We start from the raw sequence: 26,478 nt of genomic DNA, 5'->3' as shown, positions 1-26,478 counted from the left end.
TGAGGAGCTAGAAGCCTTTGTGAGCCTGCTTTCAAACCTTCCTCCCCTCTCTCTGAGAGCTCTCAAGGACTCCACTCTCCTCCAGTCTGATGCCAAGTCAGCCTGGCCCTCTCCAGGTCTTCCAAAATGTGCATGTACCCGAAGGCTGCAGGAAGCAGGCGGTGTCTTGGAGCTGCTATTAAATAAAGGGGCATGTTTCCAGGGCCCAGCGTATGTGTGCGTGCGTGCGTGTGTGTGTGTGTGTGTGTGTGTGTGTGTGTGTGTGTGTGTGCGTGCATGTGGTGATGGTGATGTTGTTTAAAGAAGGGGAAAAAAGATCTACTCTGGCCTGACCTGAGTCTCCAAAGTACCAGGTATGCTTTGACCTTAAGTGCACACGCAAAGCAGCGGAGATTCATGTTTCATTCAGTAGATGTTTATCGGTATCAGCTCTGTGCAGGGAACTGTATTAGGGGGTGAGGCAGGATGGATGAATGAGGCCAGATCTTCTCTCCAGGGAGGCTGGTTGGTAGAGGAAGGTGATAATCTAGCAGGAAATAAGAAGGCAAGGTGGGGATAGTGCAAGAATGATGGCTGTTCCTGTATGGACAGTGCTTTTGACTCCATGGCCTGAATTGCTCCTTACCCTGGCCTGACTTCAGAAGATGGACCACCAGAATATCCTTGTGACAAAACCACATAAAGTCCTGCCCATCTTATACACACTGGGCACTGAGTTCCAGGCTTCTCTTTTGCACATGGGCTCAGCAGAGAGCTGTGAAGAGAGCCTATCCATTTGTGCAGGGTAATTATCAAGGCTTATTTTATTTTTTAAAATTTATTTTATGCTGGGCATTGAACCCAAGGGTGCTCTACCACTGAGCCACATCCCCATCCCTTTTTATTTTTTATTCTCAGACAGGGGCTCACTAAGTTGCCTAAGCTGGTCTCAAACTTGCAATCCTCCTGTTTCAGCCTCCCCAATTGCCAGGATTACAGGTGGGCTCTGGCACTAGCCGTTACCCACAGGGGCAAGGCCTATTTTAATGATTAGGTCTTTGTGTGGGTGGCAGCCAGCCAAAGGAGTCAAGAGCAGAGTGGAGAGGGCTCCCAAGGGGAAAAAGGTGGATACAGATTTATGGGGTTTTCTCATACTTTCTTGCAGTGCTAGGAATAGAATCCAGAGTCTCATGCATGCTAGCCAAGTACTCAACCACTGAGCTACTCCTCCAGTCCAATACAAATTCCTTGAGACATTAGAATGGACTTCCAGAATTAAGACTTTGGAGACATTAGAATGGGTGTAGAATCTCTTTTAAGAACCCTGAGAGAATCGACGAACTAGGGATGTTTTTGGGACATGTTAGGCACAGCCTCTCCTGGAACTCTGGACAAGGCAACTTTGGATGGAGCCTACGGGGTAGCTGTGTCACTTCCTGGGAGCACCAATCCTGGAGGTTCGTTGCACCAAGGGCAGCACAGATGCAGTACTAGAAATTTCCAGAAGAGGGAGCTTGGGGGCAGAGTCAGGGTGGGATTCGCATCCAGAAAAGAGGTGTTTTTTGTTTGTTTGTTTCCTGTTGGGGCAACCAGTTTCCTTTAATTCTAGGTTTGGGTATTTTGGTAACTTCATTCCATAAAAGAGAAATTCACAGTGAAGGCAAAGCAAAGGAAATGCAAAGCAGAGAATTTGGGCTAAAAAGAGAAGTCTGTATTCTTTTGTTCACTGTTCTGTGAATGGGATGCAGGTCAGTTTAGAGGCAATATCCCTAGACATATTTAGAGCTGTCCTGTCTCAGGGCAAGAAGGGACATTAAGAGTGGTCTGCTCCCAGAGATGACCATCCAGAAGGCTGGGATACTTTTCAGTCCTGAGCCTGCGAGGCTGTGAAGCAGGGCTCAGACCCCTGAGGTGGAGACCATACAAGCAATCTTCAGAGAACCCAGATGGCCCTTGCCCTCCCCCCACCCCGGGTCACCACAGGCCACTAGGCCACTGCCCCATTGCCCTCTAGGGGCTCCTTCTGCAGGAGAACAGGAGGTCTTTTCAACAGGAGCTTAAGTTTCTTTCTCTGCTCACTGAGGCGCAGAAGCCTCCCACAACTTGACATTTGGGAGCTCAGCTGCCGTTGGACCCCATACCCAGCTCTAGAAGCCCCGGATCCTCACCCCTTCCACCTGCATGTGCACCCCCATCCCACTAGGTCCACTGAAGGGCCACATGCAACCATCTGGAGAGGAATTTGGGGATCTGACTCATCTGGTGAGGGACTTGACTGAGACTCTGGCCTGAGCATGGGGGGAGTCCTTCAGCACAGCTGGGGTCCCAGCCTTTGGGGAGACCTCCCTTTTGTGTACTTCCTTTGGGAGTGGGGAGTGGGGGCAGGACTGAGCTCCAGGAGCAAACCCAGCCCAGGGCCTTGAGCTTTTGTCAGGGGCTGTGAGAAGCTGCCTGCCTGGCTCTGGCCCTGTCCAGAAGCCCTGGCGCTTCTGTTACCAGACACCAGGGCATTCAGGGAGCAAAGCCAAGACTGCAAATGGAGGGCACACGAGGAACATTTACCAGGGACAGATTTCCCATCCAGGCGAGGTTCCTGTTCAGTTTGGTTTTGTTTTTAATGCTGAAAACCTTTACTGTGTAACAGCGAGGGGTGACAAGAAACAATACAATACTCCACGAGAATAACCAAGAAGAAATATTTGTGTCACTGATATCATCCCATTAAAAGGAGCTGAAAATATCACTTTACAAGAGGCCAGGAGTCCGGTGAGGCTGGGGAGGGGCGCGGGTGGGGGGGGAGGGCACAAAGGCACACTCCTTTAGCAAACGGGAACTTCAGCCTAAGGGTACCCATCTTCCTCTGCCTCCTCAGCACTAGCTCCCCACAGCCAGGCACAGGAGGCTCTGACTGAAGCCCAAACTCCTGTGTGTTGACAAACAGGCTTAGAAAAAAAATGCCAAGCTCGTTAGAAAGAGCTCATTAGGACTTGTTGACATGAAACCCATTAGACCAATTAACATTCCATTAACGGCCTGGGGCACCAAGGGGTTAATGCTGTTGGGCAGTAATTGGGCCAGGGTGCAGGGGTTGGGGGCTCTGGGCCTTAAGGATGAGAAACAAAGTCTAATTGGGAACTGTCTGGCCAGCTGGCCCCACAGCATTTGTTCCTGGCCCCTGACCTTAGCTGGGACTAAATTGTATCCGGTGCTGAGGTAGGAGAGGGAATGCAGGGGCCAAGCTTTCCTTGGCCCCTCTCTGTCCCGTGACTGCTTCAAACTGAAGACTGGCCTGGTGTTGGCACAAGGACGAGAGGGAAGGGAATAGTTCTCCCTTTTCAGACTCCAATAGTCCTGTTTTCCTCCTCCATGGTCTCCCTCCCTCCATCCACACTCACTTCTAGTCCAGTTTTTTTCTCAGCCCTTGGGAAATGAGCTCCTCTTCTCTCCAGGGACTGATTTTCTGTGATGTTACCCAGTTAGAAAACTGTCTGGAGGGGTCTGAGGATGTACCTCAGTGGTTGAGCACTTGCTTAGCATGTGCAATATGTGCAAGGCCCTGAGTTCAATCCCCAGCACTGCCCCCACCTCAAAAAAAAAAAAAAAGAAAAAAAGAAAAAAAAAGAAACAGAAAAAAAAAAAAAGAAAAATTCTCTGGAGAAGAATTTGTTGAGACAACAGAACCATTTTAGAAGTGCTGCAGTCCAGGGAAGAGAGGTGAGGAAGGTGGTCCCTGGTTTCCCTCCCTCCTTTCCTTTCTTCCTCCCTTCTTCCCTCTCTCCCATAGCAGCTAAGAGGTGCTTCTCCTCTGTCCTTCATTATATGCACACACACACACACACACACACACACACACACACACATAGAGTTTTCATGATTTTCCTTCACTTGGTACAAGTAGGGGCTGTGGAAGACCAACCCCTTTCTGGGTCTCAATCTCCCCATTTGTAAATTCACTAGGACAAGAGCATTCACGAGGTCATCCTCAATTCTCAATTTCCAGGATCAGAGCCTGTGCTTAGAGTCCCAAGGCCTGGATTCCACTCCCAGTAGATCTTCGTGGCTTGCACAAGTCACTTTTCCTCTTGGACTGCAGAATAAAAGTCTTTGCCCACAATTAGCACTCCAGATATGCTTGTGGAATCGAAGGCAAACAGTTGGACTGTAGCTTCCTTCCAAGGGCCAGCCAGCTCCCTTCTTCTCTTCCTCCCGTCACACTTGAAAGTGGAGGAATAGAGTCCCTGCAGCCAGTGAGCCAGGAGCCTGCCATGCCCCCAGAACAACCACCCTCGGGTAACCCCTCCACCCAAACCTTCCTCTTTGTACAGCTGCCCAAGCTGGTGTTCTGACGTCTAGACAGATTTGCAGGAGGTTGAAATAATACAGTGAACTCAGCAGGAGGGACAGAAAATCTGCATTAGTAACCTGGCTGGCTTCAACGGATCCCTTTGGGGCAGGTGCCTCAACCCTGGTGCAATCCCCTTTCTCCTTCAGTGGCAAGCTTTGTCCCAAGTGGCCATCTCTGATCTAACTCCCTTCCTAGAAATGGCCTGTAGGTGGCGTGGCAGGGCCCCTCTTTAATTGCATTATATAATATAACCTGTTTACTAAATCATGTAATCAGTCGCCTTAGGATTTACAGCTTGGGATGTGTATGGAGAATTGGACTTTGAGTCAAATTTAAAAACAAATAAAAATGAGAGGCAGCTGTTGCTGATAGTGTGATATTCATCTTTTGGAAACAAATTCACCCCAGTGCTATAAATTATGCCTGGAAAAAAAGTGTTGTTGGTGGGAAGGAGTTGGCTAGGTCTCCTCTGCTGGCAACTCAGAGCGATGAATCTTGAAATAACGGTGTCAACCTGTCACTGATTTCATGTGACTCTGTGGATTTATCTAAAGAAACGCAGGCGTGTGGGTGCACGCGCACACACACACACACACACACACACACACACACACACACACACATGCCCCAGGTCTCTTTGCAAAATCCAATAAAGGCTAAAAACCACAAGCTGAAAGCTGAGGGTCTACAGGAATTCCATGGTCCCCACTGCCTGGGATGTGTGGCCAGGTGGGGAAACGGAGATGGAGGAGGATGGAGAGAGGATGCACTGGTAGGATTTTACATCAAAATCAATTTGTTGGTTTAAAATGTTTCAAAAGGAGGAAGAAGTGAAGGCTCCTTGAGGTGGGGACTAAGAAACTATAGGAAGAGGGGCAGGCACCCTTAGAACCTGCTGTACCCTACAGCTTATGAAACACTGCCCTAGTGTGGTGACAAAGTCAGAGGCCTGGGGATTCAGGCAACAGGAATGCTGGGCCTGGTGGCTGCTGCTTCCTGACTCTCTCTGATTTCAGGGTGCTGGGGGAAAATGGAAATCCTCTAGTCTGGTCGGATGAGGCTCGGGGTGGGGCCTGGGAGCAGGGAGTACACCCATGTCTGTTACTAAGGGGAAGATGAGTGGGAGAGGAACTAAGCAGGATTTGCACCCAGGTCTGATCCCTTGCTCACTCAGTTCTGAGGCTGGCCAGCTAAGAGGTCAAAATGAACTGCAGCTCCACAGTTACCCAGATCCCACGACGCACTGCAGCTGGCCCAGGGCCCTCAGTCCTTGCAGAATGTCATGACCAGGAGGCCCACTTCCCTGGTGCCCCTCAGGCTCCTTCCTGATTGGAACACACAGTGGGAGATAATTCCCTGCTGACTTCAGCAAGAAGCAGAGATGGCAGTCAAGACAACTGCACCCTTTGACCACCCACCACTCTCGGTACTCATTGTCACTTGCTGTCTCTCTGGGATGCCTACTTGGAAGGTGGTGCCAGGTCATGCCCTAGTATCATGATGCTAACCTCCAGGGAACAGAGTGGGGACAGAGAAAACGCCAGCATGAGTTTTGGCTAAGACTCTCTGAGAAGTGTGGAAAGATTTCTCCCTCTCTCCTCCGTTAGTCCTAAACTGCCTCGGGGAGTGAATGGGCTTTAAAAAGGGTAACACAGACCCCTTCCTCCTCCCCAACCCAAGGAGTGGCCCAGGATCCTACTTCCAAGGGCCTCAACTACCTCCCCTTTCTCCACCTGCCTGCCCCCAAAGGCCATTTTACTCTTTGCTTTTTATCAGGAATAACAACGTGTCCTGTGTGGCTGGGCAAATTGGTCATTTATGCACACTGATTTATGACCCAGCCTAGAGAAGATGAGCACAAGTTTGTTCCAGAAACCAGTTCTGGCTGGGGATATAGCTCAGTTGATAGAGTGCTTGCCTTGCATGCACAAGGCCCTGGGTTTGATCCCTAGCACCAAAAAAACAAACAAACAAAAAAACCCAGAAACCATTTCTGGAGCGTGGATGGGGGATGGTTGCTATCCACTCTGGACTCTTCTGTATCCACAGTTTAATGGTGGGGGCCTAAGAGGGGCTTCATGGTTAATAAAGCAGAGGATTTGACTAAGCATGTTTGCCCTGGCCCAGGCAATCACAGATCCCCTCACCATCCTTAGACTCTCATTCATCCAGGGACAGCACTTGTCTTCCTTGAACTGAAACCTGGCTAGCTTTCCCAGAGAGGAGTGGTGCCATCTTGCCCTGTTGCTGACTGGCACACAGCTCTAAATCACAGGGGACCCAGCACACCAGGGCCCAGAGTTCATAGGCTCCCTCCCCACCTCCATTCCTCCTCCGGTTCAGCTGTTCTTCAACATGGTGTGAAAACATGGACCAGGGTCCTGAGCCCTCTTGCCCAGCTCCTACTGCCTACCCGCTCCAGGAAAGTAGTGGTAGAGCCCCCACTCATTCCCTGATGCTCTGTCACACCTTGGCTGACTTCAAAAAGCTGCTGATATATTTTACAAACTGAAACAGCAATTTAATTCCCCCTGATAGCGGCAATTGTCCATTAGATCTTCCTACCGAGGAGCTTAACAATAATTCCTTTCATCCAACTGCTTGCTTCTTCTTGATCTGAGAATCAATCCCATAAATAGCAGGCAAGAGTTTTCACATTACTCTCCCCCTCCAGCTTTTAGCATTTTGATGAAGATTCTTATCTCTTCTTTAAGCACTTTACAACTTGGCAATTTCCCCCCCTTTGGTTCCTTTAAAGAAAATAAAACAAAACAAAAAACCAAAACAAAAAAAAACCTAGAAAGGGAAAAAAGGGTAGAGTGCATGTTGGCTGTAAAGAAGAACAGCATTTGCACTCTTCTCAGAGAGGTGGTTTGTACTTTCTTCTGCTGGGAGGCAGGGGGATTGCAGCAATGACCTCCAATGAGTTCCTACAGCTGAAAAGCGGGTACTGCTTTGTCCCAGAGGGTGTTGTTAAGGTCTTGCAGTTCATGCTCACCTACAGGTGGGTCCTTGTTTTCCCAGCGGTGTTTGCCTTACTTTCCCTTTTTCTGCCAGGAGACCCTTCCCCTGTTGTACTGAAACAGAGGCCCCTGGTCTGGCTGCTGCCCTGACAGGGAGGGCCTTCCTTGGGCCTGTTGCCCCAGTTTCCTGCCCATCACTCAGGCAACTCCAACTCCCTCACCTAGGGAGGGGAGTCTGCCCTCTTTTTCATCTCCAGTTCCTTTATGTCTAGCCAAACAACGTGAGTGGGAGAGGTGGGGAGGCACAGGGAAAGCAGAGAGCTTGAGGCCTTTGATTCAATTATTTTTCTTTTCTTTTAAACATCCAGGCAGCTTCAGAGATCAGGGACAGAGGAGAGCCCTCCAGGTCTTCCTCAGGGTGGCAGTGAGGGTGGATTGCCAGGGCCGTGGGGAGCCCCTGCAGGGCCCTCTGAGACACTGTCACATGCTTCCTTGTCTGCACACACGGAGAGAAACAAATCTAAAAATGAACCTGGGGACTGAAGTCCCCCTCGACAAACCCGATTCCCAGGTTTATTATTATTTGTTGAGAGCTGACAGCAGCCGCTGCTCAGGAACTGAGCTGAGAAAACAACCCAGGCCGGCCCCTGAGGCTCACAACTCAACGGAGACAGACACACAGCTCAGACGCTGGGGAGCTAGGATGAAAGAGTCAGGCAGCCTCCTCCCTGCTGCCCTCCTGCCTCCCTCCCCTTCATAAGTCTCTTCTTTAGTGCAGGGCACTCCCTGGGAGCGGAAAAGGGAGCTGGGAACTGAAGTGTGGGCAGAGAAGGGGCTGAGGCAGGAGCCACAGAGGGGAGACCCTGAAGCCCATCCACTCCACCCCCCGCAATGATCTCAGAATCTCCTGGAACCAGAGGATCCTAAAATGGTCAGCCAGTCCCCTTTCCACTCTGAGAAAGGCTAAACCATATCCTCTGGGTCCCAATTTTTTAATTGGAGAGAAAAAAAGCAAAATAAAACATAATCAGGAGTCAGTTATAGAAACAAGTGGTTGGTCTCTGGGCTAGGCTCAGGTTATTACTGCAATCTGCACGTTCCTAGCAAATGGATGCCCTTCCCTGGGGCCTTTGTGGTGGCCCCCCCGCAAAAAAAAAGTGGGGAAGGCTGGGGTAGAGTCCACAATAACTAATAAGCTGGAGGAGGGAAGGCTGTCCAGACAGCCCCCTCTACCCTTGGTCCTCACTGCTGTTGGAACAAGGGCAGGTGTACTGGTGCTGGGCTCCTGATCCACCAAGAAAGTCAGCCCCCAGGAAAGGAAGGACAATGGCCATGTTGTGAGAGGAAGTGAGGCTGATCAGTGAGCCCCTCCCAGGGACCCTCAGATTCACACTGCAGCTGAGCAGACGCGCCCTCTATTGCCTCACCTAAGCTGTCTCCTCTGAAGCTTTTCTTGTCCCCGAGGAAGGTGTTCTGTGTTATGCAATCGTGCCCTCTCCTCATCAAAATTTGGCTCCAAACCCTACTCCTCCATGACAGTTTCTTTCACTTTCCATTCCGGGACTGTCCCCTCCCTCAGACCTTTGCACAGTCAGATGGGGGGCACCGTATCAGGACTGATCACTGTGTATGTTTCTATACTAAGAAAAACCTACTCCTCATCCACACATCTCATCTGGCCCGATGACCACTATGCTCCCCAGGAGACAAGGTGCCTGGCACCTATGGTGGGAAAGCATATGCAATAGGACTCCCCCCTGCCGCCATGGAGCCTGAAAATACACATGCACAGTGAGTGACAATTCAGTTTCTTTGGCTGACTGTTAAGAGGTAAAACAAACAAATCTGGGTAGGATAACCCTTCAAGTTCCAGCAGCCATTTAGACCTCAGTGAGAATGACTTTGTTAGTCCCTTTCCCTGAAGTGAATTTTGATGGGCGTGAGACAATAATAGTGAATTAATAACAACGTCATTTATTAGCCCTCACCTGGCACAAGGCACGATGCTCAGCTCATAAGGATAACCTTGTTTATTTTTTTTGCCAACCATATGGAGTCAGCATTATGATTGTTCCTATTTGTGGATGAGAAAACTGAGGCTTAGAGAGGTTGAGAGAGTTTCCAGTGTTAAACACCATCTGATTCAAGACTCTTGAAAGTGTAGGGTGAAGGGAGGAAACACCAGAAAAGGAATGACATCCACAGAAGCCCAAGAAATGCAGACAGAGCGAGACTGATCATGAAAACAAGCTGCCAGCCTTGACGGGCCATCCTATCATAGGCTGTCCTTTGACTTTCGCCCGAACTAAATTTCTGAGAATTCTGTTATATGGACATCACTAAGCGTGTTCCACGTGCCACTTGCAGGCTTTTGTACCTTCCCACACTGGGGCTGCTTCAGTTTCTGTCAGTCCTGTCATCCTCTACAGCAGTGTTGGTCCAAATTTATGTAAATATTTTATTGCATTCTGCTCTTATTATTTAAAAAATGGAGTGAGTGGGAGATAGAAAAATGAAAGTGCTGATACCAGCAAGAAGAAGTAGGGGGCTTGGAGACATAATACCACCAAGACGAAGATGGAAAACACTGAGCGTGCTGAAAGCAGCAAATCTCGAGTCTCCGTCACAGACTCACTGGACTGTGTGTTCAATTAGGAAGGGAAAGAACAAAATTAAAGAATAAACATGAAATGACAGAAATGTCTGGTTGGAGAGCACATCTCAAAGGCGATGTGTCATTGGGAACATGGTCATGTGTCTTAGCTGTCTGGGAGCACAACTCTGGGAAGGAGCTCTATACATCTGAAAACCGGGCTGCTTGTCCCAGATCCTGCATCCAGCTGGTCAGGGCCAAGGCACTGACTCACTTTGACTGTGAACCGTTAGTGTCTCCTTGACAGCCTGGACCAAGATGCCCTGTGGGGGCCCAGTAGGGTAGGGTGGGGTTGGGTGGGAGGGAGTCTGCAGTGAGCCTGCTCTCTGTAACTGTCTCCACTTGGCCTTTTCTCTCCACCCCACCCCTGGCTTTCCAGGGACCACCCACAGCTGCAAAGAAGTCCCTGTTCTAGAATGAAATCTGTCTATGACTCACAGGCGAAGAGGCACCTGGCTCTCTCTTCGGAAAGCCTGTCCAGTTGAGCAATATTCATTTTTCGTGTCAGGGCATTCCATCCTTAGGAAGTGTCACTCCTTGTCATATTTCCCTAGGTTCTAGCTTTCTCCTTTGGCTGAAGCCCCTTCCTGTGCTGCTTTCTTTCTGACCCTTCTCTTTCCTCAGGCCAGTGAGATTCTAGCAGCACAGGCGGCCAGTGAAGACATCCTGTGGGTCTGCAATAGAATTTTATTCACAGTCTCCAAAGCAAGCCGTGATTAGGAAAGAGCACCAGAGCTGTGTTCTGCCTCCCACTGGCCCCTGGCTGCTTCCTGCAGCCTCTATCTCCTCAACCTCCAGTCTTGGGAAGGGTCTGTAGTTCTCTGGCTTCTCCTAGGGAAATCATTGGTCATTTCCTGACCCTTCCAGCTGGACCAGACACAAAGGAGATGTGTTTCATATTAGCAGCAGAATCTTTGAATACTAGCAACTTGTCTGAAAAGTATAACTTGCATAGAACCTTAATCATAGAACCTTAACCTTAGTCATTAATCATGACTTTTGCAATGACAACTCATTTCCTATCATTATAGTCTCCATGGAAAAGAAAGAGCCCTGCCTTTCACACAGAATCTTTGTGGACTTGAAGTTCAAGATTGTGCCTCTACTTCCCCTTTCTTCATTCTCCTGGCATACCCCCACTTACCTGCTTTAGGGCAAGGAGCAGGGAGATAGAAGGAGAAGACAATTTTGCACAGTGGCCCTCAAGGACCAATTAGGATATTCCAAGTTAGAACAAATCCTAATCTCCTGGGATCTGAGCATTTGTTATTCTGGATCTTCTGGGGTCAGGCTGCCCAGGGAAAAGGAACAAAGAATCTCAACTCTCAGATCTAGAAGTTCTGTCCAGAACTGGTCTGGGCATGTGGGAAAACTTCATGGGAGATGTCACCAGGGTGAGGAGGTGTAAACAGGATGCTCATCTGAGATGACTCTCCCGGGGAAAGTTTCCCAAAGCTGGGGCATAGCCCCACTCTCGGCAGGCCCCTGTGTTCTTTCGTCTCTTTTTAGGGTCTGGCTATCTCTGGCACAGCCTCTGTTTTGGAACACTGGGAGCTGTGTGCACATGAGCTGAGAAGTGTGGGGAGCAGGGGGATGGGCAGAGGAGAGGCCATGAGGCAGCCCATTTCAGAGTGACTGGAAGGCCAAGGGGAGCAGTGCCCAGTGGGGACAGACACAGATACTGGCGAGATGGGAGTTCCTGGAAAGGGTCCACAGTGGGAAGCTGGCTGTAGTGGCTGCCCTGATCACCTGTTTTTTCTTTATTCTGCAGAAACTAACTGCTTCTTCCCAACTCCAGGAGTCGGGGGGACACAGAGTCTGGGACGGATTATCAGAGGACCAGCAGAGCTGGGAGATTCCTGAGCAGTCATGAGGTCTGACATCTTCCCTGGACCAAAGAGGAAACTGGCCCAAGTTAGCGATAGGGTCCTCTCTAGAATTCAAGTCCCAGGGGGAAAACAGCCATCATTGGCCACGTACTGGGCACTGTGCTGGGCTGTGAACATTCCAGAAGGAGAAAACAGACACTATGGTGGGAATGAGTAAAGATAACGAAATGAAAACTTCGCTGAGCTGAGGTCAGACAGGTGACTTCAGATTTAAAAGGACCCCAAGGACTGAGTAAGAGAAATGAAATGAAAAGAAAGAAGAAAATAGAGCAAATCTACACCCCATTACCTAGAGGTGAAATTTCAGAATTTTAATGAGAAAATAAAAGTTTCCACAGAGGGGGGCTGGGGATGTGGCTCAAGCGGTAGCGCGCTCGCCTAGCATGCGTGCGGCCCGGGTTCGATCCTCAGCAGCACCACATACCAACAAAGATGTTGTGTCCGCCAAGAACTAAGAATAAATAAATGTTAAAATTCTCTCTCTCTCTCTGTCCCCCTCTCTCTCTCACTCTCTCTTTCAAAAAAAAAAAAAAAAAAAAAAAAAAAAAAAAAAAAAAAAAAAAAAAAAAAAGTTTCCACAGATTCTCATTGCAAGCCTGAAAATAAGACGGGGGAACAACATCATCATGACCGAAGGAGAGGGGCTGGGGATGGAGTCCACTGGCAGTCCTCTTATCTAGCATGTCAGAGGCCCTGAATCCAATTCCACGAAAAAAAGAAAAGAAAGGAGGAAGATTCGAACCTGGGATTCTGAGGTCAGTCAGATTATCAACCAAGTGTGAAGGCAAAAGAAGAGTCACGTTGGGCATGTGAGAACTGTTTATTTCCCACTCATCATTATAAAAAAATAGAGGTGGTATTCCAGCAAAACAAAGAAATGCACAGAGGAGGACAGTATACACACAAGAAGAGCAGCAACTTGGTTTGATCCACAGAAAGAAAAATCCAGAGGGAATGTGGAGGGGGTCATCATTCCCTAGTGCTCAGAAAGTTCCATCACAGCAGCTGGGATCGCAGTGACGAGACCCATCTCCTTCCTCAGGCAAATCACACTGCTTGGTTATGTGGCTGAATAATATTTCCATACCCATAGTGGGTTTGATGCTTTTTAATAGACTTTCATTTTATAATCAACCCCTCACCTGAATGCAGAGGTAACTAAATTTATATAACAGAATATAGATCTTCTAAATCTTAACAATGTAAACAGAGTAGATATTATTGTTATTCTATTTCTAATGTATGGCATATAACATAATAATATACAGTATAACACATACACTGCATGTAGTAGAAAGTTATATATAGTGTTATATATAGTATTTAAGTATTATATGATATAATTTTGTGTAATATATGAAGTATTAAATATTATATAATAGTATATAGCATCATATTATAAGACATGATATTATATATTTTTTGTGGAGATTAGAAATAAGAATGTGGTGGAGCATTGTCAGCAAGATCAAAGAGAAAGGCTGCCTGTAATCCCAAGGACTCAGGAGGCTGAAGCAGGAGGATCACAAGTTTGAGGCCAGGCTTAGCAATTGAGCAAAAAACCTTATTTCAAAAACCAAAAAGGAATGGGGGGTATAGTTCAGTGGTGGGCTGTCCCTGGGTTCAATTCCAGTACCAACCACCCCAAAACAAAACTAAAGACAAAACAGTTTTAAACCTATAGTTGTAATACATGTATGTGTGTGTGTGTATATATATATATGTTAATATATAGTATTACATACTATAATACTCCATATTATATATTATAATGTTTAGAATATACTACATAATATGTGATACACAGTAAATAGTATAGTATATAGTATTATATATAACTCAGTATTTTATATATATTGCATATTATTTAGTATATTTTTATATTAAGATTTAAAATATATACTTATATCAACACAGTGTATATTATACAATATTATGTATTATATAGTATATTATATATATGGAGTATATAATATATGATATATACTATATACTAAAAATAAATTATAGCAAATATTTATTTTTAGTATACAATATGAAAAATTATCAAATTCACGCAGATTGGAAGGGAGAGAATATATGGTAATTTTCTGAGCTTTCATAGCAGGGAGTTAATATATTAATATATACATTAGGAAAGAGGAACTGAAGTATTATTTAGCACAGTAAATGTTGGCTATCAAGTAACCAGAACACAGACACTTTCCTGTGTTGAAGATGCAGGGGAAAGAAGGGAGACCTTTTATTTTATATCTTTATACGGTTTCCCTTTCTGTAACACATACTTGTAATTTAAAAAAAAAGCTACAGTAAATAATTTAAAATTCAAATAATAAAAACACTATACAGCAATTGAAAATAATGGGAGTAGATCTGCTTATTTTGGAAAACAGTCCCTCATATAACCTAGGTTTTTAACCTAGGTTTAAAAAGTAACTTTTTGCACAAAGAAATGATAAATATTTAAGAAGCAGTGAGTGCCAAAAACACTGACTTAACCATTGCACATTGTGTGCATGCATGGATATATTTGTACAATTATTACGTGTCAATTTATTGAAAAGCAAGTTTTTAGAACAGTGTGTGTATATATATATAATTTTTGTGGGTGTGCACACTAGACAAGTGCACCATGTCTGAACTGGCCCCCAGATCCCCAAACCATAACACTTAATTATGTTAAAATAAACACCAAAACTAAGACACAAACCCTGTCTTCAAGAGTCTCCTTGACTGTGGGCCCCTTCTGTTTTCCCTGCACAAGTCACATATCTACTTCTGGAAACTCTTCCTTTCCCAGATCTTCCTAAGATGTGTGACTCTTTTTGCAGTGAGTAAGAGCTATCTTGTGCATGTTTCTGGTAACAGCTGGGAGTTCTTGACTGTAAGTGTCAGTTCAAAGACTGGCCTAGAGGAAATTGCCCAAGAGATGAATAGCTTTATACTCAAATATTTGGTGGAGGGGAGCTGAGTGGGGATGAGTATCAGAGGCTACAGAATGTAGCTCAGGAGCTCCTGGTCCCCTGCTCTCATTCACATGTAAGGAACATACGTGGGGCCAGGAGGAAAGATCACCCAGTGGAAGTAGTGTCCAGGAAGGAGATAATTTGGCTTGTTAAAAAGCAGAGTCAGGCAGAGACCCAATGAGCATGGAAGTCTGAGCCCCAGCCTGATGCCAAGCCCACAGGAAATCCTATGGGGAGAGGGGAGGGTGAGAGGGGGTGCCTTCAGGAGCTGCTCAAGTAACCTGCCCCAGACCCACAGCCAGCAAATGGCAGTGCTAGGATCTAAGCCGGATGGTTGAGATTCAAAGCCTGAGCTCAGGCAGGAATCAGAAGGTTCAGATTAACATGTGCTAACTCATTGATAAGAAGAACAGTGTTGTTCCCAAACAGGGACAAGGCACATGCTGTTCCCTCTCTGAACCCTGAAGAAGGAATCAGCCCCTTTTCACAATCCTTGGATATCCAGCTGTCTTGACTGGCTCATGGGGACTAGGATTCATGTTTGCTCAATGGGACTTTGAAAATTCCCACCTGGGAGGATACTGGCATTGGATAACAACAGTGGGGGCCTCTCTGGCCACAGCTCTGAGCACTGATAGAGTCTCCTGTGGACAAGAGAACTGACCATGATGTGGCTCAAAGAGATGGGTGAGGACCCTGCATAAGGCAGGGAGGAGGAGAGAAGTTAAGGTCTAGAAGTCTTAGTTTTCCATGTCCTCAACCCTATCTCTGTCCTCTAACCAACATCAAAGGCACATTAATGTTCCTGGCCACCCCTCACAGCTGAGCTGGCCCAGGCCTCCTGCTGTTCCTCTCTGGGAACTTCAGTCTCCCTCAGTCTCAGGCTTTTGGGGTGGCAGGGGGTGGGGGCAGGCAGGCGGGCCCAGGAGAGTATGTATGTCAGTTAAGGTTTGTCGTTCACACGTGGAGATCATTAACGAGACTTATTTTTAAATTGTAATTGCAAAATGTAAATGCTCCCCAAACTGATGTGTAATTGCTACCCCCTCCACCCCAGCCCTTCCCCTCTGGTGCCAGCTTTGCAAGGAGAGAATTAGAAAATAAAAAGGGGGTGGATTATGTAAGCAAAACGATTTTAAAAAAAGAGAGCGAGAGAGCTAAGAATTTAAGTGAGACAGCTGGTGGCTTCTCTGATTGCCACACTTCCAGCATTAGCTGCAAAAATCGTCCTTGCCGATTACACCCATCCAAGCAATAGTGTCAACTGTATTTAGTCTCCAGGAGATACCATATTGTCACTCACTTGGAAAGACAGTGCAGTAGTCAGCAAGTGTATGGGTGTTGGGGGACTGAAGGAGCAGAGGTCAAGGATATGTTGGTAATATTGTTTCTATTGCATCCATGGAAACCTTCCATTCTCCAGAAAATCACAATCCATGGCAAGAGCTAGCAGTCAGTCAATATATTTGCTCAGTCTACCATGCAGGTGATGGCAGGGGCATGTCCATTCTCCTGGGCACAGACTGGCCTGTTGGAACCCAGCAACTATTCTCTCAGGGCACCACTGACTGGGTAATTCTAAAGAAAGAGCCTCATTTCCACTTGGGTCCTGGAAAAAGTCACTGGCCTTGGGTAGCAACGTATTCTTTCTGGTTTACCGAGTGTATAACTCTTGTCAGGCTTTTCTTTTTCTACTTGCCCTTCACTCTTTCTCAAGCCCTTGTCATAGCCACTGTGTAGAATAAACTCTGCAACATCACTGTGCACACAGGCTCCAAATGTTGCAAAAATTGTCAGCTTGTCCCCCAGATAGGATTGCCCAACTACACTTAGTCCAGTCTTGACCCCTGTAGATAACCTTCCCTCCAGAGGCATAGCCCGCTGGACCATGGTGACCTGCCACCCCCCACTCCCTGGGCTTAATATACCTAAAACACAGAACTCCCCTGAGAGGAAGTAGAATTATTGCTGCCATTCTCTTGCTCTCAGGCATGGGGTCCTCTATGAACATCCATAGCTTCACTAACCACCTGCTTGGGGAGCTGGACCCAGGGACATTCACCTTTGTGGCTAGCTTCCTCTCTCTTCCTCTTCCTCCCTGCAGGGAAACCGGCTTTAGTGATAGAATTTAGCAATGATTACTGTCCCCAAAAGAAGGGCTGATGAACTATAAGGCCATGATGGCCCTAAGACATCAGGGGAACTTAGAAAATCATGGGCAGAAGCCTTTGGAATTGGGGCTCAATCTCACCATAACAGATTCTTCCCCTATCAAGACATACTGGAAAGCAAAAAGGATTGGTTTGGATAACTGGGTTTCCAAAACCTTGGCTAACTGATACATAAATCTATGAGATCATGAATTTCCTTAAGGGGATTAAGAAAACCAAAAACCAAAAAGAAAAAAAAAATCTTACCTGATAAGAGGATCAAATGAGGTTCTCTATTCAAAATGCTCAATACATTCTAAAGAACTATTTCTCCTAGTTCATCAGAAATAAATGGGATGATTTGTTCAACATTCATCAAAAATACTTGGGGTTGCCAGGCACAAGGTTACACCTGTAATCCCAGACACTTGGCAGGCTGAGGCAGGAGGATTGGAAGTTTGAGTTTAATCTGAGCAATTTAACAAGACCTGACTAAAAATAAAAATTAAAAAGGGCTGGAGATGTAGTTCAGTGGTAGCACACTTGGGTTCAATCCCCAGGACCATGAAAAAAAAAAAAATCTGCTTGGGCTTAGAATACAGATCCATGAGTCTTCATCTGACTCTCAGAACCAGAGTCTGACTGTGAGGACCAGGAACTGCGTTTTTCACTGGCACACCCAGATGACCTCAGGTGGTAACACTTGCTCAGAGAATTGTACAAATGTGATCATCAATATGGATGTAAGCAATACCCCCCATCCCTCTGTACCAACAACTCATGGAACTGACAGAAGAGCAGGGTGTACAGGGAGGAGGGCTGGCCCTCGTCCTCAAGGTGCTAAGAAAGTAAAACATAAAGATATAGGGGGAAAAAAAAAGCACAGTAAGTTACTGCCAAAGATTGTCCATGCTAAGTGTCAGCTCAGGTGATCAACTGATCCTAGAGGATTTAGAAAGAAAAAAAGTCTGCCTGGGGGATTTAATTTTTGTGTTAAAGGACAGAAAAGCACGTCTTACTGTTGGGTGATCCTGTAGCCTCTGGGATGTTGTTCAGGAGGCTCACTTCCCTCTTCCTCACTTCCAGCTGGGCCAGAAATGCTTCCTGTCAGCTAAAGCCAGAGCACCTACAAGCAAGGCAGAGCAGCTCTCAGCAGGGATCTCAGAAAACAGGGAACTCAGGGCTCTACTCACTGGCTTCTTTCCTTCTCCCAGGATGTGTTTTATTCCAGAAGGTATAGATTCTATTTCCTCTACCATATTAGCCTTTCAACTCTTTCTTTAGCATGAGTGCTGAGCAACACCCCCACACACACACACACACATACCCAAGTCATTTTGAGGCCCAAACTGTGTCACAGTTGTCAGTATCCTGTTGCTGGTCTGATTTCCCGACATTTCATGTCTACCTGCAGCCCTCTCCCCAAGCTGCGGGCAGCACTGGGAAGAGCAGCAGAAAACTTGTTGTGAGACTAGTGGAACTCACAGGAAGGGGCATCAGTCATAGCTCTTTCAGGTATGCAGATGAACTTGCAATCTCCATGACGAATGAATGGCAGGCTTTGGCTGGGGGTCTGGAGGGACACTGGTTAGGTTCATGGTGGGTGGGAGGGAGCTTGAGGGTGGCAAGGAGGAATGGGCCAGAAGAAGTGGAGGCCCCAAAGTAGCTTTGGCCACGAGCTGTGGCCCCAAAGTAGCTTTGGCTTCACAACTTACTTAGTTGTAGATTAAAGTGAATTAATTTTTTTCTCAATAATTGAAATTAACTAAGGTGTTTGCATATGGAGGTTGGTTGGTCAGCCCTATCAAAAGATCAGGCTGGACACTTCCCATCAATTTCTCCTTGTGGACCAGTTGCTAATTTGACTCCAAGGAGGCTGTATTTGGAGTCCAGACGGCAGGGTCACTGGAGTGCTGAGCTGCTCCGGGACCCGGGCTATACTTTGAGGGCAGCATTGGGCAGCACCTCCAGCCCAGAGCCCCAGCCCTGCACACGCATATTTAACATTAACATTTCCTTCCTAGTTAACATCATCTTGGTCTCTCTGTAAAAACACATTTGCACCTTGATAAAGAATGTTATTAACTAGCGACAAGACAACAGGAGGAGCAAAGCAGTAGCCCACACTGGGAGCTGCAGTGGGGAGATGGAATGTATACATCTGCCTGAGCAACAAGGCTTTCCCACCGTGTGTGTGTGTGTGTGTGTGTGTGTGTGTGTGTGTGTGTATGCACACATGTGCACACATGACTGGGGAGGTGAGGGTGGTGGAGAGAGAGAGCATCCGGAATCCTAAGGGAGATTTGATTTCCAGTCTCAGGAGAGAGGCAGCTGGGGTGTGCTAGAAGGATGGGATGAACTGAGAGAGCTTCAAGGGCAGAAGGGGAGCTCATGCATCTCCATTAAAAAATGTTCTCTGTATTGAAAGAAAGTCTCCTCTTCCCTTTGCCACACCCCAGACTCCTCCCAAGAGGAGATGAAGAATGTTGAGACACATTTACAGTCACCCTTGGGGACTGCCTGCTCTGGGGTAGCCACATGTAAAAGCCAAACAGATCAGAACCAATGGAGAGGGTAGGCACTGTGAGTGCCAAATTCTGATTCACTCCTTGCATTCTGCTCTTCCTCCATGGGACCTTGTCTGTGGACTTTGTGAGGACTTCCTGGTCTCTGGCCATGTAGACTGCAAACCTAGGAGAGACATCTGGCTCTTCCCTCCTCCAAGCCCCACCTAATTTTCACTTTCATCACTATCACTTCCCATTCCTTTCTAGTTATTTAAAAACTAGTTAGGGTTGAAGATCATCTTTCCTCCTTTCCATTCAATCTGGAGAGGGAGCTCCTCCCTGGTGTGGTGGTCACAGCCTCTCCTTCTCCCTACCATCAGCCATCCAGCACATCTTCACATGATGGCTTCCAGACTGAGCTTCCCAGGCAGGGGATATCATCTTCATCATCAAGGACCCCAAACACACCAGGCATGGCCAGTGAGTACTCACTGTCCTTCATGGGCTTACAGCTGGGCCACGGTGGGCTCTAGGCTCTTTGGTGCCTCCTTGCTCATAGAAGGCATTCAACTGAATTAGACCAAGTGCATCCTTCTGAGTGCCTGTGGTTGGCCCTGAACTGCCTTTTGGATTCATCTTCCACCCTGCACCAGGAGTCTCCTATCCACCATCCAAACACATAGACTCTCCATACTTGTCCCACAACTTCCTGCTGCTCTATATCTCTCTATTTCTACCTGAGAAGATCCTAGCCATTCTTAAATATTCCAACTCAAACAATCTGGCAGCTGCCTCTATAACTAGGAGTAATTTTTCCTCCTCTGTGTTTCCAAGTGACATGCTGTTTGACCTCTGAAAGTTCTTGCCACATTCCATCTGATGCTCTGGTTAATCTTATATGTCTGACATCCCTTTCTGAACTATAAGCTCCTTGTGGGCAGAAACCTTAATCTCCTATCTCTGTGTAACATTTTAGTCTACAAAGCACCTTCATGTATCATATCTTCTTTAATTCTTAAACTTTAAAGGGAGGCATTTTAACACAATAATTTTTAGTACCTTTAAAAAATAACACATGCTTATTGTAGACAATAGATTAACAAGAGGAAAAAAGTTAAGTTAGTTGTAATCCTACAGAATGAAGATAACCACAGCTAACATTTGGAGTAAAACTCTTTGTTCTTAAAAATAGTACTGTACTATAGTGTTCAGTAACCAGCCTTTCATATTAGGCAACATATCATAAATAATTTTCATGTAATGGAAATATATATTATAATTTTAATGGCTAAATAGCACTGCATTGGGGAATGTACTATAAGTGTTCAAATGTTTATTACATAATGCTTTGTTTCCAGTTTTTGTTATTAATAAATATTCTTGTAGTTTGTTTTTGCTCCAGACTTGATCATTTTTTCTAGGGTAGGTTTTTAGATGTGGATTTGCCAAGTCCAAAGATGTGTTCCTTTTAACGAGTTTTTACAAATTACTCGTGGGAAGGTCACACTCATTTATATCCTACTAGCAGCATATGAGAAATGCCTTTTTCCTTGCTAGAAAGTGGTTTCCATTTTATCAATGTGGACAATGAGGCTTAGGAAAGTCGGGTTTAGGACTTGTCAAGGAAAACTGCCACCAAGGTGGTATATCTACTGACCATAGATATTTTGTTTTTCCAACCTCCACGATTCTCTTTGTTCTTGTATTTCTTAATAATCCAAAGAGAGTACTTGCAGTTGTGAGTGCTAAAGCAATGTTGGGCTTCCTGAAGGGGACAGCAGAGGTGGGTGTGCCCTGAATGGCAGGTGGGCCGTTCCTAGGAACTTTGCTAATGTCAGCCTCCCCTACCTGGTTCTGGCTGTCTGGAAATATAGCAGATGAGAGAGTTGATTTGGGGTGGCATTCTACTACTTCCCCCTCCTCTCTCCTGGAAAGGTGCAAATGGCATCAATTTAGCCCTAGTATATTAAGAATCTTCTATGCATGGGAGCCTGAGGATCCAAAGATATCTCTCTCTCTCTCTCTCTCTCTCTCTCTCTCTCTCTCTCTCTCTCACACACACACACACACACACACACACACACACCCCTTTTCTCTCTCTCTCTGTCCTCAAGGTGCTCACTGTAGAGTCGGGGAGATGGATGGATAGGAAATCATTGTCATCTCCCATGTGCACATTATGCTGCTTTTCTGTCTCACCGTTCCCTCCTTTGCTATAGTCTGCAATGGCAAGGGCCTGGGATAGGGCAAGGTCCTTCAGCCTCTGTCTCTTGTCTTGCCTTTTGTGGCCCTAAGGGGTCAGGACTCCCTCTTGCTGTGTCCTGCATCAGCCACATGCTCCTGTCTTTCTGCTCTGCCTGCACTTCTGCCCACTCTCACCCCTGAGACAGCATGGAGGAGCTGGGACTCCTCAGAGAGGAATCACACCAGTGTTAGAGAAGAGAAGCCAACCCGCTTCCCACTCAGGGATTAATAAAATGCACATTAGCGAGAGGAAGGACGATCAGAGGTGACACCAGCATGCCCCCGCACAGGGCGCTGCTTCAGGGCTACAATATACATAGATTTCTCCTTTCCCAGAACTGACATCTAGTGAGTTCCACTTGTTTCCTTACAGCCTGGAGAAAGCTTCAAGGCAGAAATACAGCCTCTAATCTCCTTTCTGTCACTGCCAGTGATTCCTCTGAGCATAAGGAGGGCAACACACGTGTCAGAAGCACCGAGGAGAATGAAAGACAGTCCAGGATTGGTGGGGGTGGGGGGACTGCCAGTGGGTGGCTGCTGTCCTTCCTACTCAGCCCACCTGCCTTGCTCTGGAAGAGGGAGGCCTGGGTGCACCTTTTTAGATGGGGGGTAAAGACCCACCACCATACAAAGTCCTTCTCCTCTGGAGAGGCTAACAGGCAGCTGCAACAATGCTGCCTGGGGCTGGGCTTGAGTCCACTTGACAGACTGATTGGCAGGGCCAGGCCATGGAGGCAGACAGAAGGACCAGGCCTGGAGTGACCTGATGTGATAACCCAGATGTTTCAGGGGACAAGAAAGAAGCAGGAGCTTCAGATTGAAGATAAAGTCCCTTTTGTCCCTACTCCTTCCCCAAGAAATGGAGTGGCTCCACTCCCAGCACTTTAGCTTGGATCAGGCACCTCTCTACCTATCTAAATTCATTTTCCTGGGCACCCTCTGATAGGCCAGGCAGGCTTCCCTAGAGAATGCCTTTTCCTGTTTGGCCAGGTGCACTTAGACCTTTAGACCTTTCACAGATGTATAGGACAGCTTCTAGAATCTGTGGCCAGAGGCCCAGGCCACTTAAGGCACAAACAACTTTAGGGAAGTAGCCCCAACTGGTAGATACTCAAATGGTATCTTCCCCAGGAGCAAAAAAGTACCATGGTCTTGGTCCTAATCAGCTCAAGGGCCTTCAAAGAAACTGCTCTCACTCTGGAGCCCAACCTCTTCGATCACAAACACAGTAACTGAAATGTGGTTTTCCTATAAAGACTCCCCAGGCACTTCCCCAATGCTGGGCATCTGTGAGAATCAGGTGAGCGAGCAAAGGAGACTTGCTGGCTAGTACCCGCTCTGTGACCTTGGACAAAATCCTCCACTAGTCTGTCTGAATTCTGTTTCATCAAAATCCTTATCATTGACCTTCATCATTGTCATCTATAAACAGAAGCTGGGCAGGCTTTAGAAAGTAAGATAATGCTCAGTACTAAATGTGACATTCTTCCATCCTGTTCTCTGATGATTCTTGATCAACTATTGAACTCAACCATCATCCTTAGGAAAGCACAGAATTTCACCAGGGCAACAAGGCTGACCTCCCAGAGACCAGGCTCTAATCCTGTAGTAAGAAAGGAGCTCCTTAAAAGCTAATTAACACAAAGACTGGTTTAAACTGTTTGTCCTCTCACAAAAGTTAAAATGCCTTGCCAGGACCTAAAAATTTCAAAATTTCTTAACCTCCATTCTTCTTCCTAATCAGGCTGGACCTTCCTCTCTTACCTAATCCCCGGCTACTTTCTAATCTGAATCTTTCTCCAGCTGTTCCAAGCTGCCATGATCCCAACACCAAGCACACACCATATTTGAGCCCTCTGTCTCCACTCTGGATGGCTTTGTGCTCCCCTTTCTTCTGTGCATCTGGCTCCTATCCTACCCCCAAAGCCCAGTTCTCTACAGTTGCAATATCTTCCTCTCATACTCTCCACCCTATGACTGGTCCTTAATCTTACTCCATTTTCTGAATCTTCTGCTCTTTGTGTTAAACTAAACCTCCTCAACAGTATCACAAACTTTTGAGGACAAGACCTGCATCTTTATTTCTCCCATACCTCCATACATACTAGGTTTGTTCTATGCCCATGTAGATCATCAGAAGTATCATTCTTGTCACATAGAGAGGAGCCAGATCAATGCTGAATCAGTTAAGAGTTTGCCTACTTAGTTATTATTATTCATTGCCAAGGACCTTGTAATTCTCTATGTTTCAATATGTTCCTGAGTTGAGAGCTTTTGACTGCACTAGCATTTTATCAGATGCTTCCTGCACTAAATATTAGTGACGTGGTGAATGTGGCAGAGAGAGCATAGGGGAGTGAGGTCAATCAAACTTGGATTCAAATGCTAGGTCCCTGTCTTCCTCACTGCGTGACCTGTATGTCTTATAGTAATTGTTTTCCTATTTCTGTGAGATGGGAACAGTAATTCCTAACTCACAGTGTGTTTCCCAGGATTCTCTGACTTTGCATCGCATACGTGATATGCTTAGCATATCACAAAAGACTCTGCAGTGACACAGACTAAGTCTTCAATAAATGGTGACTATTGTCATTAAAGATAATGGTAATGATTGTAGTAGTCATATGTTTAGATCTTGTTTAGTAAAATCCTACTCATCCTTCAAGAATCAGCTCTCCAGAGTTGTGTTTGAATAGCCACCCTTCTCCATATAGGGTAGTCATTCCTTCCTTTCTGCTTCCCCAATAATTGGGACCATTTCTATGATGAAGCCCAAAGTTCTCATCCATGAACTACAGGCTGCCTCATTCAGTTAGACCCTCTGTTTCTATATATGTCCTTCCATGAAGCTCCAAGCTTCCGAAGAGCAAGGACTGGGTATTCCCACTTTGTGCTAACACCTCTGCCCCATCAGGCTCCATGTGTTTGTAAAATGGGGGAATGGATGGATGAGCAGGAATGCCAAAAGCACTCAAATTACCCAGCCAGAGTATGATAAGACACAAAGATTCTGTCTGGAGAAACAGGCTAAGGGGAGAGGATGGCAATCAGAAATCTACCATGGAAAGTAAATGTGCCTTTTAGCTCAGTCAAACCCCTATTTTGAAGAAGTCCCTTTACTTGCCCAGCAGGATTTTCTTTCTTGGGGAAACCTTCAAACCCATCAGAAGACTTTGCTATTGAAAATGTGTGAAGCCCTGCCTGTCTCTACCCTCCTTACCCCAGTCTCTTCCTCCCATTCCTCCCTGCCATTCCTTTCCTCAGCAGTCAGATCTTCCAGCCTCTGAGTCCCTGCTCCCTCCCCGCACCAGGCTGCTGGAAGACCCTGGATCCTGAGATTACCAGAAGCAGAAGAAGTAAGTGCAGGGGCTGGGATTGTGGCTCAGCGGTAGGGCGCTAACCCGGGTTCAATCCTCAGCACCATTTAAAAATAAAGGCATTGTGTTCTGTCCATCTACACCTAAAAAAAATAAATGTTAAAAAAAAAAAGTAAGTGCATCCTGGTACCACCTAACTGTTCTTTTTCTGTCCCCACCCCAGCTGCTGTGAGCTACCTTTCCCTTCCCGCCATCTCTGCGACTACACCTTAGCTTAGCAGTAGCCTTCTAAGACGTCCCTCTGCAGCCTGCTCGACACTTTGCATAGCAGCCATAGGATGGTTCTGGCAGCTTAGAACAACACATTTCTCTTAGCACTTATCCCACTAAACTGTGATTGTCCAAGTACAATCTGTCTACCCCACTAGATTATACAATCCTAGATGGAATCTCAAACCCATATGGATCTCAGAATTGGAAGGGATGGGGCTGGTAAAAGGATTTCATATATCTCCCTAGAGCTTAATATGTATTTTGTACGTATTAAATGTTCAATAAATATTTGTTGGATAAAGGGACAAACAAATGTATGTTTAGCAGAGGACATGCAAGGTGTATGACACACCACATATGTGCTCCTTCACAAGGAACTCTCTTATCTAATTTTGTATTAATCCTTACAACGACCTTATGAGGTAGGTATGATTAGTCCCACTTTTCAAATGGGAAAACTGAGGTTAGAAAAGTTAAGTGACATATCCACAATTCCAAAGCTAACTGAGGGCTGAAGTAAGAGAGCAGAATCCAGGAATTTTATTGTGGCCTTCTTGGCACAGCTCCCTGGCACATGCCCACCTGCCCATCTGCCCAACTGCCCACCTGCTCACCTAGCCAGGGAGAGATGTCAAGAGGCTGAACTGCTTCTGTTCTGCCTCACTTGGGAAATAAACAAGAAGAATTTTTCTTCTCATCATCTGGTGAGTCGGTGACATTTCGTTTGACAAAGAAGCTAGGAAAAGCCTCTCCTGGGACTAGTTTTGGGACCAGGCTCTGATAATATTGCTTTATTGAAAAGAGATGCTAGGAACTGAGCTCTGGATGGCCTTTTACATGAAGTAATTTATGCAGGAAATGAGAAAAATATATTTTTTAAAGAAACACACATTGATCTATACATAGTCACAAAGACAGAAAGGGAGGACAACACACACACACACACACACACACACACACACACACACACACAGTCCCAGAAACACTATCACAGACACACAAAGGCACAGTTTCCAGTTCATGTTCATGGTCAAGTCCACATACAGTAAGAAACCAAAGATTCCCAATCCAATGGACACAAGGACCAGAGACATGCCCACTTTCAAAACAGTCTGACAGCCCTGTCTTTTCCTTCCATGCCTTCCAGGGGACATTGCAATTTCCCCCACACCTGTAAATTTCAGTCATTAAG

General features: G+C 46.3%; 1 protein-coding gene across 16 annotated transcripts in view; it reads right to left on the bottom strand.

Moving 5' to 3' along the window:
* Pknox2 (PBX/knotted 1 homeobox 2) overlaps positions 1–26,478 on the bottom strand; it is a 267,002-nt gene that overhangs the window by 84,037 nt on the left and 156,487 nt on the right. For 6 of the 16 annotated variants that reach the window (XM_078047273.1, XM_078047280.1, XM_078047275.1 and 3 more), the window contains one exon: positions 17,965–18,071. The exons of the other annotated variants lie outside the window; for them this stretch is intronic. The gene's annotated coding sequence lies outside the window, so the exon portion shown is untranslated. The remainder of the gene's footprint in view (positions 1–17,964; positions 18,072–26,478) is intronic. 16 annotated transcript variants of the gene reach the window in all.

The sequence above is a fragment of the Ictidomys tridecemlineatus genome, chromosome 4, assembly GCF_052094955.1.
Source record: "Ictidomys tridecemlineatus isolate mIctTri1 chromosome 4, mIctTri1.hap1, whole genome shotgun sequence".
Classification (NCBI taxonomy): domain Eukaryota; kingdom Metazoa; phylum Chordata; class Mammalia; order Rodentia; family Sciuridae; genus Ictidomys; species Ictidomys tridecemlineatus.
This window is presented reverse-complemented; position numbering and strand designations above follow the sequence as displayed.